The sequence below is a fragment of the Dysidea avara genome, chromosome 5, assembly GCF_963678975.1.
Source record: "Dysidea avara chromosome 5, odDysAvar1.4, whole genome shotgun sequence".
Lineage (NCBI taxonomy): Eukaryota > Metazoa > Porifera > Demospongiae > Dictyoceratida > Dysideidae > Dysidea > Dysidea avara.
In genome coordinates this window covers 39,119,861-39,137,578 of record NC_089276.1, presented here as the reverse complement: position 1 = coordinate 39,137,578, position 17,718 = coordinate 39,119,861, and positions in this window count along the sequence as shown.

Here is a 17,718-nt window from a genome sequence, read left to right as displayed (position 1 = left end):
AAATGGACAAGATCCTTCCACTATTTGTTATGATCAAGTGAAAATGAGGGATCACCTATTAAGATGTTTGGATGCTAAACAAATGACTCTCTTTCCCATACTGAGAAATAAGAGACCAAGTTCAAAGTTTATAACTGTTAACATTTTTTGTACATGTCACTGCCCAGATACAGGTGATAAAATGATCTGTTGTGATCAATGTGAGACTTGGTACCACATGGCTTGCATTGAACAATAGACAAATTTCATAATAACAAAAAAATCAACCATTGCCCCTAGCAACCTAAATTTTACATTATTTTGTAGGTGTCAATGTATTAAGTCACCTCTTCAAGTTTCAAAAGGATAGCATATTTAAGTCATGAGATATGACAATTTGAAGTTGCAATTTTCCATACATTGTCATTGAGAGGGGAAACAGTAGCCCCTTCTCGGTAATCATACAAATCATGGGATTTAAAGAATGTCATATCTTATGACCTATATACGCTATCCATTTATAACTTGGAGAGATTATTGTTGACATTCACACCTACAAATTATGTAAAATTGAGATATATGCACATTTGAATTTTTGGATTTTGCATACGTTGAAATACCTCATTTTTGTGATTGCCCAGAAGGGGCAACTGTAGCCCCCTTACATAGATATGTATGGGAAAATCACAAATTTCAAAATGTCATATCTTATGACATATATGTGACTGGGCCTGCAAAAATAGGGCATGTGGGCACATGATTTTTACCTACTTTTACAAACTTCAATCACTTGTAACTTTTTGTACCATTATGCTATAGCAATGTAATTTTCAACTCTTAGTAAGTATTTAATTGGCATTATGATAAAAGTTACAGAATTCAATTATTCTGTTTCAGTACTGACATATGACCTGTATAATGATGGGGTGTAGTTTGTGTCTACATGCCCTATTTTTGCAGGCCCAGTCACATATATGCTATCCTTTCAAAATTTGGAGAAGTTACTTTAGACATTATCACCTAAAAATAATGGGAAATTCAGGTTGCTAGGGGCAACAGTTATTAATATACACTATAAAGCCTTATTATGGAATTTGTCCATTGCAAGCAAGTTTGGATTCAAGACAGTGGCACTGTGATGTGTGTGTAGCTACATCATGATGTGATGTTTCAAAATTCATGCTTTATGTACATATCAAAACATATGTATGGGATTTGTCATATCAAGCATTTTTAGGTGGTCAACGTTAAAAGTTGTAAAAACACTGGATTAAACCTTTAAAAATTAAGAATTATACATTAAATAAATCTAATATCTGTTTAATATCTTTTTTGAAACCTCAACTTGGTAAAACAGGCTGATCATAAAATCTCATCATTCCTTGTCCTTCGTTGTCCAATGCAAAATACATAAAGACACACAGTAGTGTGTCTTGCAGCCCAAGAAGCCAGCGTGCCACACCGTGAGTATTACTACAGGAAGAAAGAAAACGTGATTTTCACACCTTTGTAGCTCCGTGATCCTTCATCCGATTGGAACTAGTTTTGCTGCAGAGGTGCCCACCAGGTAGGCCACCCCACATACCAAATTTGAAGAAAATTGCTTTAGCCATTTCTGAGATATGAGTGCCCAAAAGTTCATTTTTTTTCTTCTTTTTCTTCGTCTTTTCGCACACTATGAAAAATTGCTATAAAACACAAATGCGTACTCCGATCGCCTTGAAAGTTGGCACACATAAAGGGAGTCCAAAGAAGAATCCTAGTATCAAATTTGGTGCAAATGCGGTGAATGGTTCAGGAGTTATGATCGATTATGCGCATAAAACAAGATCGATTTTTGTCATGCCTACAGGGTAAACCGCTTCATGGAATGAGTTGAAAATCAGTTTGTGGATAGATCAACCATTGTAGGAGCGCCTTGCGGTGATTTGAAAACAATCAAAATTAAGATCATGGAGATATGACATGAAACCGAAGGTGTGTAACAATTGCACAATCAAGATTCGTGAATAAAAATACTAATAATTTTCACGCCTACCAGGCAAACTGCTTAAAGCAGTGAGCTGAAAATTGGTATGTAGCTGGAATAGTCATCGTAGAAAGTCTTTGCAGTAGTACAGAACAGGGGTGGATCCAGACTTATAGAAAGGGGGGGTCAAAAATGAACTGAGGCACTACATTGTCTCTGGTGTGATAAGGTGAGACCAAAAAAAAAAGTCACAGCCAGCTGACAATAGCTGCCCACTTCACCAACCACACATTTATAGCTGATAAAATACATAAAAATCCTTAAATAGTTCATTACACACTGTTCTACTACTGTGACTGCTTTATTAGAGTGACTGCTCTATTAGAGTATCTCGGTCATGGTATACTAAAATTTTTTGGAAGGGGGTTCAAGAGCCCCCTTTGACCCCCCCCTGTATCTGCCCCTGGTACAGAACAATCGGTGTACAAACCACTAAGTTATGATTCCAAAGCCAACTCCGTGTAGCAAATACGAGATCGAGATACTCTAATAGAACAGTCACCTTAATAGAGTATTCACCTAGTTCATGATTTATTCCATTATAAATTTCTACAAGTTATGCTGTAGGGAGTTCAGCAGCAACCAGTTAATATTTTAGACAGTTCAGCTACAAGCAGTCACCTTGCAGAGAGTTCAGCTACAAAGAAACCATCCCGTAGAGAGTTCAGCTACAAACAATTAATAAATCACCCTGTAGAGAGTTCAGCTACAAGCAAATCACCCTGCAGAGAGTTTGGCTGCAGAGAGTTTGGCTACAAAGAAACCATCATGTAGAGAGTTCAGCTGCAAACATATCACCCTGTAGAGAGTTCAGCTACGAAAAAATCACCCTGTAGAGAGTTCAGTGAGATGAAGTCATCTTGTAGAGAGTTCAGCTACAAAGAAACCACCATGTAGAGGGATCAGCTAGAAGACGTTACCTTGTAGAGAGTTCAGGTACAAAGAAACCATCATGTAGAGAGTTCAGCTACAAAGAAACCACCATGTAGAGAGTTCAGCTGCAAACAAATCACCTGTAGAGATATCATGCAGCTAGAAACAAATCACCCTATAGAGAGATCAGCTAGAAGAGGTCACTTTGTACAGAGTTCAGCTACAAAGAAACCATCTTGTAGAGAGTTCAGCTACGAAACGATCACCCTGTAGAGAGTTCAGCTAGAAGAAGTCACCTTGTAGAAAGTTCAGCTACAAAGAAACCATCATGTAGAGAGTTCAGTTGCAAACAAATCACTCTGTAGACAGTTCAGCTAGAAGACGTCACCTTATAGAGAGTTCAGCTACAAAGAAACCGCCATGTAGAAAGTTCAGCCTCAAACAAATCACCCTGTAGAGAATTCAGCTACAAACAAATTGCCCTGTAGAGTAATCAGCTAGAAGAAGCTACCTTGTAGAGAGTTCAGCTACAAAGAAACCATCATGTAGAGAGTTTAGCTGCAAACAAATCACCCTGTAGAGAGTTTAGCAACAAAAAGTTCACCCTGTAGAGAGTTCAGCAATGAAAAGTTCACACTGTAGAGAGTTCAGCTACAAAGAAACCATCATGTAGAGAGTTCAGCTACAAAGAAATCACCCTGTAGAGAGTTCAGCTACAAAAAGTTCACACTGTAGAGAGTTCAGCTAGAAGAAGTCACCTTGTAGAGTGTTCAGCTACAAAGAAACCAACATGTAGAGAGTTCTGTAAATATATACATGTATTATATATATAATTTGTTGTACATTTACTGATATAATCAGAAATATTTAAAGCATTTAACATCTGCTTCATCTTTTCTTTTTCCTGTGGTAAAGAAAAAAAGATAGGTTATACAAATACAAAAAAGAAGTAAAATCTAATCCAAAACAGCCAAGCTGTAAAAAAAGAGTGCGGCCCTCAAAAAGGCTATGGTGAAAAAAGATGTGAAATCCAAGGTGGCAGCCAAGAAATGGCTGTGATGGTAGGTTAATGGTAAAAATTTTAATAACGACAATTCAGGTAAATTTGGTGCCAAGACCAAGCGGCACAAAATTCACCTGAATGTTGTTATTAAAATTTTTACCATTAACCTACCATCACAACCATTTCTTGGCCGCCACCTTGGATTTCACATCTTTTTTCACCATAGCCTTTCTGAGGGCCGCACTCTTTTTTTTTACAGCTTGGCTGTTTTGGATTAGATGTATTTTACACTACACACAAAAACACTAATTTACACCTTTAACTCACAAACTCTCTACAGCACATCATACAATAAAAGAAAGTCCTTGAATTTCTCTATCCAATTCTGACTGTACAAATGGGAAAATGTTGCCATAGTGACAGTTATTTACTGCTGATGATGACATAACACGTGATCCATACATTAAACTATTGGAAAATTTAATTATCTCGGTGGGAAAATCCTAATTTACAAGATGTTATCCTCAACCAAATGCACTAAATTTGGTATCATTCTACACAGCAAAGGATGGTTAATAAGACTGTGACCATACAAATTATTAAACTGGTTAGTTTACAGAAATATGTTTAAAACACATGTTTTTACGGGCATTCTGAACACATAAATTTCGTGGTGCAACGCTCCTTTTTAGCTTCCCCTTCGTTACTACACAAAGAACTTACACATGAATCAAATCACCTTTCAACAAGGAATCTGATAAACCAAACTTCATGTCTGTCAACCAAAGTATGTGAAAGTTATGGTGCCTGGTTTAGAAGACGGTGTTATTTTATATAAAACGGGCATAACCCATTCGGAAATCTGGAATATCTTACACAAGTTTTGATATGAAAATATTTTACTGTATTTATAGATTTGAAATACAATTACAATATGTTAAATATGAAAATACTAGCTAAAATCTAGTAAAATGCCAAATCTTCACTGTGGGATCGGATCTAGGCTATGTGTGGTGGGCCACCCGGCTGAACCCGACCTTAACCCTAATGCTAAAACTACTTTTCTCGTTCCCTAAAGTTGAATGTTTGGGGCAACCTACTAGACACAGACCTACCAAGTCACATGCATTAGGCGTGTGAAACATGCATTTTAGGCAAATCCCAGTTCACACGCATGCTCACCTAAGTCTCCAGCATTTCCAGTTGCCTGATAAGTCAAACTCACAATCGAATCTTGTAGCATATAAATGTACACGTCATAGATTTTGCAAGAGTGTAAACAACCCATACGAGTGCCTATTTGCACAAGGTAAGCCATATAAACAGTGGTATGTTAACCACTTGGCACACCTTTTCCATAAAAGGCATAAAGTTGGTAGGCAGTTGATCACACACTACACAGTTTATTTGAACTATGTCCTCCAGCGGTAGAACGCATGTGATGATAGGTCAAATAGAACAATGTGAATTGTTCCCAAAATTGTTACAGTGGACGTAGAAGATAGTGTACGTGGTAGGCCGATCACCTATATGGAGTGAAGTAACTAGTTACTAAACTAGAGTGTGAATCTCAGCGCAGTTGAAAGCAAAGTTGTTGTGGTCACAAGTAGCCAAGATTATGCCATATGTTATGTAGCCAACTACAGTGAATGAGAAGAGTATTATATTGAAGTGTCTGCATACATTTTGAAGGGTCCCTGATAAGTTAGTTTTCTGACTGGTGAAGTGGATCACAAGACTAAGGCAAATGAATATAATTAGCTAGCTACATCACACTACATAGCTAGCATAGCATAAAACTGCATAAACGGCAGTGTACGTAGAGACTAGCTAACTAGTTTATAGGGGTCCACGCTTGCACTTTAAAATTCAAGTACTGTATGCATAGGCGGCGGAAAGGGGGGGGGCTAGGGGGCTAAAGCCCCCCCTCAGAATGATATCACCGAAATCATCTTTCTTGGAGTGGGGCTGAAAACCGTGATAAAGATCGAGATACTCTAATAGAGCAGTCACTCTAATAAAGTAGTCAGTGTGTAGCGAGCTATGTAAGGATTTTTATGTAGTTTATCAGCTAGAAATGGTAGCTGGTGAGGTGGAAAGCTCTTGTCAGTTGGTTGTGACTTTTTTTTTTTTTTTTTTGGTCTCACCTTACCAAACTATAGAAATAAGTCTGGGTCAGCTCAGCGGAGCCCCCCATCATATCAACTACTTCCTCCGCCGCTGACTGTATGTATGGTGGCCCAAATACATTTCAAGCCCTCATGAATGTGGGCTCACCGCTGTGCGTTTTAGCAGTGAAGTATAGGCTTGATGGCCCAGAAGAGTTGGACCTCTAGCATTTTGATCCTCTCCACTTGGAAGTTCTGTAGACGCGTGCGGTAAAGTCGAATGCTCGGGCCCTAGCTCGCCTAGATACAACTGGTGTGTTTGATTAAATCATGGACTTGTGCCGTTAAAATAGCCGTTCACGTTCATAACCGGTGCCGGTACTAGCTATATCCACTTCGTTTGCCATAACTGTAGCTACATCACCCGGCATACTTTCGTATTTCATACAATATGACCATACTTACCCTCGATTGCTTACTCTTGTTAATCTTTGTAGGGGGAAAACCTGAAAACCTCTGAGTGAAACGTGAAGCCGAGGGGTCCGACACTCTTGAAATCTCGTACGCTTCGTCAGAAATCACATCTGAAATCATGAAATCACACTTTGTGAAAACGAAAATCGTAAAACTCCGTATAGTTCCGTAAAGTACGGACGTATTGAATGACGCGATATTATTAATTGGAACATAACAGAAGTGATTTAAGGCCCGAATCACTTGACTGGTCTGGCACTGGTTCGGCTGAGTTAGGGTCCGCAATCCGAAAAATCAACTTCTACAATCAATCCCCCTATCATTGTGGGATGTTCATTGTAGTTGATCAACCATGAAACCGGAGGCACGATTGTTGTCTTCACAGAAACATTGTTTTCAGTATATCGCAAGATGCAAAATGTATTTTTTAAATTTCATGCTCCACACCAAGGACCGGATGAAACTTGCTACTTAGCCAAATTGTATCCAGAGTTGTTGTAGTTGAAAAGTACGCACAGAGTTTCGAATTCAAACTGTCCTATCACCCAGGGCAAGAGAAGCCAACTCTTACTCATAGTGTTTCGATACGGTTGGGTGCATCATAAGTAGTCTGTCTATGCTGTTAGTTCGAGCTTGTGTTGGTTTGGAAAAGATCTGAGACTTCTCACCATCTGGGTGACGAGCGTCAAAATTTTCTGCAGCATCAAATAATTGTGACTTGCTTTGTGATCAACTGTCTCCACAATTGCGACGTGCCTTTGAAGCTGCATCAGAGCGAGGCGCATCGTGTTGGTTAACAACGCTACCTATTGCTGAGCATGGATTTGCCTTAAGCAAGGGGGAGTTTCATGATGCCCTGTGTTTAAGATTTGGATGGCAACCTGTTAACTTGCCTCAGACATGTGTTTATGGTAAACCCTTTTGTGTGGAGCATGCCTTTAGGCCACTCCAAATAAGACTGTAGTTTCCCGTCCTGAGGTTTTCGTTTTTCGGTGCGGGCGGGAGGCTTATTATCATTATTCATTATTAAAGATTCGACTGCTCTATTAGAGTATCTCGGTCTTGAGAGGATTTTAAGGTCATGAAAATGGCTTTTTTTGCAAGCTAGCAACCATTAGAACCATTCATTTTAGGTTTCATTGTGCTTTTAGCAATGCAAAATAAAACGCTTCATGAGAAGTTTCCAGAAAGCAGCACAGGAAGTGGTTTTGGAAAAATAATGACAATAATGACCATTTAATGCGGGTGCCCAGACGTGATGCGGGCGGAGGACGGGAAACTACACTCTCATTTGGAGTGGCCTTACTTGTCCCTGTGGCGGGTTTCCATCTATCCGCCACAAGATTTAACTGCAAGTCTGTTGAGTGAAGTGTGCTGTGATGTTGGTGTTGAACCTGCTCTCCAGCCTCTTGATGGTGAGCCATTGCAATTTGCTACTGCCAATAGTGAAGATGGTGCCCGTCTTGATGTTGTTGCCAGGGATTTTTGGGGTCGAAATAGGCAGCGTGCGTTTTTCGATGTCATGGTTTTCAACCCTTTTGCGCGCTCATATTTTCGCTCCCAATTGTCCAGATGTTACCAGCTTCATGAATGTGAAAAAATACGGGCATATGATGAGCGTGTTAGAGAGCTTGAGAACTTGCTTTTCACCGTTGGTACCGGTGTTTGCAGCTACTGGTGGCATGGGGCCCACTGCTACAACAGTTTTTAGGAAGTTTGCTTCAATGTTGACTGAGAAGTGCAGCATTAATTACAGCAAATGCTTATTCTGGCTGCGATGTAGGTTTTGCTTTTCATTGTTAAGATCTGCAGTGATGTGTTTGAGGGGTCATTGCTCTTCAGTTGGCCTGTAACGATATATTCGGACCCCCCAAAAAGTGGACCCCCTGATCCACTTTTACTTGAAATATTTGGACCCCTCTGAAATATTTTATCCCCCCTACGAAATTTATCATTAACGCCATTTGCATACATTCAAAGGGGGTCCAGATATTTCAGCTGAAATAATCGATCTCCCATCCCCAAGTCTATATTATCTTTGCCCTTACCTGTTGCATTCAGCCAACCACCCCAGTTTCTGGAAACTGAGTGACAAGTGTAAAGTGTCTAACTAGCTACTGTATGCCTATACTATCATTTTCTCTTACGGGCTTCCTCTGCCGACACTTACTGTCAGTTTTCAACATTGATTTATTTATTTATTTGTTTATTACTGCATGTGTAGGACTCCATGCATCAAGGAGTATAACACACAGATACAAAACAAAATCAAAGTAAATTCAGATGGTTTAACAAAACGTCCTTAAAACAGTTTATAGATGGCTGATTGACCACATCTTCTGGCAAAGTGTTCCATTGATCCCTGCAATGTGATGTAAAGTAGCTACGTATTGTGTAATTCCACCTGCCTTACTACAGCAAATGTTTTAAATGATCGTCCACCATCTCTTAAAGTCACACTTACCATCACAATAAGGTGCTGCATGTTAAGTTTTAGTATTATGCAGACCTACAAAACTATATACTGAGCTAGCCATAGCTATACTGAAGCGCCTTATAAATTAGACTATAAGCAGCAATTCCAATATCCATATATACTAACAACAGTGTTGGGAGTAACGCGTTACATAAGTAACGCGCTACGTAATATTATTACTTTTGTGGTAACAAAGTAATATAACGAAATACGCTATGAAAACAGGTAATATAACTCAAGTTACTTCACTTACAAATGTAACGCGTTACCTAAGTAATATAGTTACTGTAACAAGTCTAATATTACGTAATATTATTACTACAAGTAACGAAGTTATTAATCTCGTTAGTTATCCTCTGAGTAACGCCTAGCCACAACGAAGTAACGAAGCCTACTAAATGAAGCTTATTCACCAGCTTCTTACTTATAACCAAGATTTGCACATTGTCCAACAACGCAATCATGTCACGTGATAAAGTGGTAGTTTCACACGTGACAGCTTAAGGCTGTGGACACAAAGTAATATAATATGCAATATTATTATAGTTACTTTATTTTATGGGTAATATGTAATGTAACTAAATAGTTCAGTTGCAAGTAATATGTAACTAGTTACTTTTACAAAGTAACTTGCCCAACACTGACTAACAACATGCTATCGCCCAGATATTATTTAGTTCACTACTATGAAAATGTGATTTTAGAATTGACTTACCCTAGCTCTGGACTTTGTACATGAACATCATATAAAATCAGCCCTTTCCAGAAACAATCCAAAGTAGAGTACCTTTCAATTGCTGCAGAGATTTAAAAGTAGGTCTAGTTATATTAAGTTACTATGAGACACGTACAATCAAGACTCACGGTAGTGAGTCGCGCGGCCAGCAGAAACGCGCGCCGCAGACTATAAATGACGCGACCACTACGTGAGGATTTTACAAGAACGAACGTTGTCAAATTCGGCCTTCCTGTAATCCACCAGTCACTTATGCTATCCCTCTGAAACTCTGGAGTTGAACTCATCGTGTCACTAGTAACTACCACACAAGCAGTGAAGCAAATCCATGCCGATTGTTTCGTGATCGAGGTTGCCGACATCAAAGGGGAAGTGGCCTTTTACGGAGTGTCTATGTCCACCGGTATACCGGTTATTCTTAGAGCCACGTACATCTTATCTCCACCGGTGCCTCATATAATCATCTGCTGATGGGCCTGCGCCTGTCACGTGATTAAACCATGCTGGTCGCAGACTCACCACGTGTCGATTTTCACGTATCATGGCGCCCAATTTGACACTTTTCAGCGGTGCTCCACACGTGTCATGGTGGTTGGCGCCCAATCGGACACTTTTTAGAGCTGTACTGAGAACTTGTAATGGAAGTTGGCACCCAATTCGACACTTTTGGACAGTTTCATACGGCATTGGACGATTTAAAGCGAAATGGTTACCATCGCACTTTTGCTATGAACTGCAAGACAAAGATAACTGTATCTTATGACAGGTAAGCACTACATTAATTCGCACACAATGCTGTCATTTATGTAATCATTACTGCAGTCTTTATAAAAAGTTGTGCGTACGTCATTGTCACCTTGAGCATACTCATCAAGTGGGTCCTGCAATATTTGCACATTATCCAGTCAATAGAAGGTTGACTGCAGCAGAAGAAGCCACAATTTCTGAGATGCCGACTGTGAAACCCAATACCAAACGAGTGAAATAATTAGTTGAGAAGAAGTTTGGAAAATGTGTGACCCTCAAAGACATCAGTAACCTAAAGACAAAGGTAAAAGCAAACCCGGAAAGGTCTTGAGGAACCACAACTGCTACTCAGTACACTCCAAAATATTACCACTACCCAGGATGCCCAAGCAGGAATTGTGGTAAATGAGAACAGGGGTGGTGGAGAAGGGGGGGGCAAGGGGGGCTGCAGCCCCTGTGAAAAAAATTTGGAGGGGCTCAGCCCCCCTAAAATTATTCAATAGCATTATTCAAGATACTCTAATAGAGCAGTCACAGTATTCTTTGAGGAGCAGTGTAGTAAGCTGCAAATAATGACTTTTTTTGGTCTTCAATATACAACGAGGCAATGGCATCATCATGCTAGACCCCCAGCCCCTCCTAAATATAGGTGTCTCCGCCGCCTCTGAATGAGAATAATATCCTTGAAATTTTCAGACAAATCACATGACTAAACTGTTTGATAGGTTCCCGGAAATCATGTTCATCGATGGCACCTACAATGTAAATGTGACTGAATTTGACAAAACAAGGCTTCGACGCACAAAGCTTTGTTAGGAGATATGGCGATTTTAAGGAATCATTGTGTAATAACTTCCCAGTGCCTACAGCTGTGCTAACAAAATTTGCACCAATTGTTCATCTGTTCACTAGCTATCACTGAGTGGGTGTATACATTTCTGATACCCAAAATTCGCCCTGTTTTGAGCAGCTTTTTTCGAGCGGGTAATAATATCACAGGCGGTAGTAATAGGGTGGGAGGGTGGGGGTGGATGGTGGTCTTAATATACGGGTATAAAATGAAGTAAGAAGACGATTGGAATCCAGAGGCCAAGTTTGGGCTCTCCATGGCCCTCCATGGCCCTCAAATTACTCCGAATTGACTGAGAACACTATTGGCAAGCTCTCTGTGAAGTCCCAGCTCACTACACACCATTATCACCAAGCCATGGCCATTTAATGGTGCCAATCTCACACTCGTGGCTTTGACAGGGTCGGAAGAAAGCTGCTACAGAAACCAGACTTGCCAGTGCTGAAGGAAGTACAGTGTGAAATATGATAGTGTATTAGACCAGCAATCCATTTCTGGTAAAATCGTAAGTTTGATTTTGTGTGTGTGGAAGCCTTGTTATATGAAATCCGGTCACAAATGGTCATGGAATGCCATTGTACTGCCTGGTAATGTTATATAACAGAACTTGATCATTATAAATTGTCCCTTACAGGAATGAACCAAGCTCTTGTCCTGCATTTAGTGGTGACATCACTACACTGGAATGTGTTAGTACAGCTAATGGACCTAGGTATGGTAATGTTAACAGAACTTCATCATTATAAATTGTCCCTTACAGGAATGAACCAAGCTCTCGTCCTGCATTTAGTGGTGACATCACTACACTGGAATGTGTTAGTACAGCTAATGGACCTAGGTATGGTAATGTTAACAGAACTTCATCATTATAAATAGTCCCTTATAGGAATGAACCAAGCTCTCGTCCTGCATTTAGTAGTGACATCACTACACTGGAATGTGTTAGTATAGCTAATGGACCTAGGTATGGTAATGTTAACAGAACTTGATCATTATAAATTGTCCCTTATAGGAATGAACGAAGCTCTCGTCCTGCATTTAGTGGTGACACCACTACACTGGAATGTGTTAGTATACCTAATGTACCTAGGTATTGTAATGTTAACAGAACTTGATCATTATAAATTGTCCCTTATAGGAATGAACCAAGCTCTCGTCCTGCATTTAGTGGTGACATCACTACACTGGAATGTGTTAGTACAGCTAATGTACCTAGGTATTGTAATGTTAACAGAACTTCATCATTATAAATTGTTCCTTACAGGAATGAACCAAGCTCTCGTCCTGCATTTAGTGGTGACACCACTACACTGGAATGTGTTAGTATAGCTAATGGACCTAGGTATTGTAATGTTAACAGAACTTGATCATTATAAATTGACCCTTACAGGAATGAACCAAGCTCTCGTCCTGCATTTAGTGGTGACATCACTACACTGAAATGTGTTAGTACAGCTAATGGACCTAGGTATGGTAATGTTAACAGAACTTGATCATTATAAATTGTCCCTTATAGGAATGAACCAAGCTCTCATCCTGCATTTAGCAGTGACACCACTACACTGGAATGTGTTAGTACAGCTAATGGACCTAGGTATGGTAATGTTAACAGAACTTGATCATTATAAATTGTCCCTCATAGGAATGAACCAAGCTCTCATCCTGCATTTAGTAGTGACACCACTACACTGGAATGTGTTAGTACAGCTAATGGACCTAGGTATGGTAATGTTAACAGAACTTGATCATTATAAATTGACCCTTATAGGAATGAACTAAGCTCTCATCCTACATGCAACAACCATAGCAGTGCTAATACATGCCAAAGTACTAATGTAAGTCAGTTAGTGTAGCACACCCTCAGTTCTCAGTATACATTGAATGCACACCAGAGGAAGTTGGATGCGTTCATGTGAGCTGTACATTTTCATTGGAAAACCTTTGTTTCAAGACAATTTGTATTAAAACTATAGTGCAATAGAAAGTTTATGTATTCCTAAATCTAACAGCATGGTGAACCCCAGTGAACCCCGCTGATTTGGCCGGTAACAAAGCCAAAGTTTGAAGCGCCAATATAAAGAATTGCGCAAAATCTGTTTTTATGAGCAGGGTAATGCAGTGACCTCAGTGTAATGCAGCGAAGGGTCATTGTTTTATTATAGAAAAACGTACGTGACAAGTCTGGTGAAAATTGTATGGATTAAATTGCAATTTATTAATTTCACCCAAAATCTTGAGTGCTTTATGAAAACAAAGTACATAGCCTTGAAGCCTAATTGAAGGATGATCTGATTATCTAATGAACCCCATCGTTTTTCAGTTTAGTATTGTGACTATTGAGGATCACGTGAAATACTAGTGCAAAGAATGCAATTAAGAGCAATATATTTAAGTAGCGCTTAATGCGCGTCCAACTTCCTTTGAATGCACACATGGATTTTTTCCATATGAAAATTGTAGACACCAGTCTGGTCATAAGGTGCGTGTAGTTATCATTTTCAGAGGAGCTTTTTGTATGTTTAATACGTTCTTATGCATTACCTTGCCCAGAGTTTCTGTTAGTAGAGCAGTATTTGCATCCACATTGTTCTGCTAGCTTTTTGAATAGCCGACTTATTCTAATAGTCTGTCTTGATAACTAAAAGGTGATGGCAGTGAGTTAGGTGGTAGACAACGTGTCACGTGTACTTGGATGTTTTTAGTTTGTTTTGCTGCTCCCAAATATCTTAACATTTACTTCATCACATGCACTTAACAAACAGTTGTCTACCACAAGTATATGCATCATGTGTGCTCAATAAGCATATGAACCTAAAAAAACCAGTACCACAATGCTATACTTTAGACACTCCTATTATTTCAATTTCAACATGGACTGTCTTTATCAATGCTGGCAACATCGATGAAGGTAAAGCCATGTATTAAGACGTGCGGGAGACCAAAATGCAGTGGTACAGTTTGGTGTAAGAAGAGGAAAGTTATAAATTCTGAAAATATCCCACCTATAAAAAGGGTGAAATCCAGCACAGAAGACGTAAGTGTTAATTATATTTATTAACAGCATGTGCTCTCAGTTGCTGTAATTATTTTGGGAGTATTTAAGTGTGTACACACCCAACCAAGTTAGCCAAATGTTTTAATAGTAAAAGCAGCAAGAGTAAGTACTCCCTCCATAAACTCTAGAGTAAACTTAGCAGTCAGGTGAAGGGTTGGTATAAACAGTGGACCTGGGGACCGAGTACCTGGGACCAGGGGACCCGCAGGAACCCAACTTTTCATGGAATTTTTATACTTTACAATGTTTATACACTCTATATTTGTACTAGATATCTTTGCATATCTCAACATGTAGTCTTGCACAGCCAATCCACTTTTTCTTCATCACACTGAGTACCTAATGTGACAGAAATTATAAGCACCACTGAAAAAGAGTCTATTACATCAAGTTTAGAAACTGTGAGCAAGCAAAACATCTTCAAGCGATCGCGGCAAGTTACCAGCAGCTCAACAAGCACTGAGATTTCATGTGTCATGTACTGCTTGCATAGACCACTTCTTCACACCCGGGGTATTAATCGAGGGCTTTAAATTCTTACAAGGCTTTGATTTTGTGCATCACATGACACATGAACTCTCAGTGCTTATTGAGTTGCTGGTGACTTACAGTGATCGCTAGATGCTGTTTTGCTTGCTCACAGTTTCTAAACTTGATGTAATAGACTCTTTTTCAGAGGAGCTTATAATTTCTATCGTGTTAGGCACTCGGTGTGACGAAGAAAAGTGGATTGGCAGTGCAATACTACATGCTGAGTCTCAGCAAGTCTCAGCATGTAATGTTCGCGAAAAGTTGGGTCCCTGCGGGTCCCCGGGTCCACTGTTTATACCAACCCAGTATTGCTTGGAAGCATCTGTTTTGTGTCAACAATGGTAAAACTGGTCTGTAGAAATGTAACCAGCTGAGCAAAGAAACCAGACCCGTTTGCACGTTCCTCAAACTCCATGTTATAGAATCCCTGTTATCCATTGTAATTATGAAAGAGTGGAATCCAAATGTTTCTTCGGTCTTGTGTGATGAATAATTTAGGAGTGCACTTATGAAAAAGCTAGAAATTTGATTTTCACAGCAACAATATGGGAAATAATTTACAAGCGCTCACTTAATCATAACTCACAGACAACCACAGCATTTTAGGTGCCTTGAGACTAAATAGACGAGACGCATCTCTAATCGCTATAGACGGCTTGAAGACAAGCTAGACGAGATAATTGCTTGAGACGATCACGTATTAAGTGAGAATCCTTGCAAGCACATTATATTCACTGAAGACTGAAGCGTCTAGAACAATGAAACCCTACGAGGCTATCTACCCTTGCCCATAAATTGTCTGCTATGACCACATGATGCTCCAATAAGGCTTCTAATCCGTTATACGCATGGATACCTTTCGGATAGGCTGATCATGTCCGACTACGCCAGTCCACAATGCATAAACATGCCCGCTGCAGCAACATCAATTTTCACATTCATAACTACTAAAACTACGCATTTTCAGCAATAGCTAATTTAAGACTGAACAAATGTTTATCTTATGAGCATAGCTTCTATACGTACCAGCATTGAAACCGGGTTACTGACCGCTGACCTGGATTAATTAAAATTGATGGCTACGCTTTGAGTGGTCAACTAGTGCGTTACGCGTACGCATGTACGAGAGTAGAAATATAAAAACTAAGCAGATATCCAGAATGGTTCCACGTAAGTTTCCAGATGGCAAAACACGTTTCCTGCAAGTTGTGGCTTTAGCATACCTATAGCACACCTTTATAACGAATTCCTAAAGAGTGGACGTGGCTCACGAAAAAGCTGGCCTGATGCAAAGCTAGACCATGTCTCATACGACGATTAGTAGGCGTGGCTTAGTAGATTCTTCCATACCTATACAGACAAATGGGCGTGATTTAACGTATGGCTGCAGTCATCTGATTAGTGGACGTAGCTCACGAAAGAAGCTGGGTTGCATCTTCGCTTGACTATGACGCGTTTATACACTTCTGCATCGTCCCAACCAATTAATTTGCTTCGCACGTGATCCAATCCAGGTCAGACCCGGGAAAAATGTGAACCGGTTTCAACGCTGATACGTACCCTACGCTCTATTAAGGAGTGTCGACCTATTTTCAAGAAATTAAGCTCATTGTTTAATAATTATACCCACCGATTATGACGGCATAGAACTCTGCTTCAGTGTTATGCCGGCACATTTGAACCCATGCAAGCCTAAGCTTCTGCATACCATGCATAGTGACTGTGGAGTTGCTGGTATGCTTCAGTGCATCTCAGTAGCTCTCAAAATCTCCACTGACATCCCTGAGGCTGAAAGAATGCATGTGAGCAGCCTAAAATCTTTAGAAAAAAGGCGAAATAACACAAGAGGAAAGAAACATCACAGATATGGTTTATCCATCCAAACATCTCCAACCAACTCGATCTGCAAAGAAAGAAAAATGTAGTAACATAATGTACATATTATTGTAGCAATAACAAATCAGTGCATGCTATAAATGTATAAATGCCAAAAATCTTTGCCCGTAAGTTACCATTATCATGATAGCTGTAGCTTATAGAATATTTCTTACTAAGCTTATAGCCATTCACAGGTTCAAAGACAACAATGGTCCAATCCCGTTCTAGCAACTACGCTTAGTAATTAATTTGGAAGTACAGTATTAGAAAGTGTATATGCGACCGAATTTGACAACACAAGGCTTCCACACACATCCAATTTTCTGTTTTAACCAACTGTAACTTGACTACTGACCTAAACTTTCACACAATTCTTCCATAGGATTGTAAAATAACAGGTCAAAATTTGAAACTAATGGCATACTCCTACATTGAGGTATGGTGCTTCAAAGTCATAAAAGTGGATGTGTGTGGAAGCCTTGTTTTGTCAAATTCAGTCACATATAATCGTACAAAAACTTTAAACTGATAAAAACATGGTAGAACATACCTTATTACAAGTGCACCGCATAGAAATATCTAAAACCTACTAAGGATGATCTGTGGAGAAAGAAAGAGTGTAGTAATACTGCATGTGCATGTAGTTATATACCAGATTGATACCACTTGCATAATTATATCTAAAGTCTTTGTATACCACCTGTATTTTACAACAAAATGTGGTGATAAGTTACCATCATTGTGGTAGCTGTAATTTAGAATATTTCTTACTAAGCATATAGCCATTCACAGGTTCAAAGACAGCAATGGTCCAAACCCATTCTAGCAACTACGTTTAGTAAGTAATTTGGAAGTACTGCAGTATTAAAAACTGGTACAAAAACTTTAAACTGATAAAACATGGTAGAACATACCTTATTAAAAGTACGCCCCATAGAAACATCTAAAACTTACTAAGGACGATCTGTGGAGAAAGAAA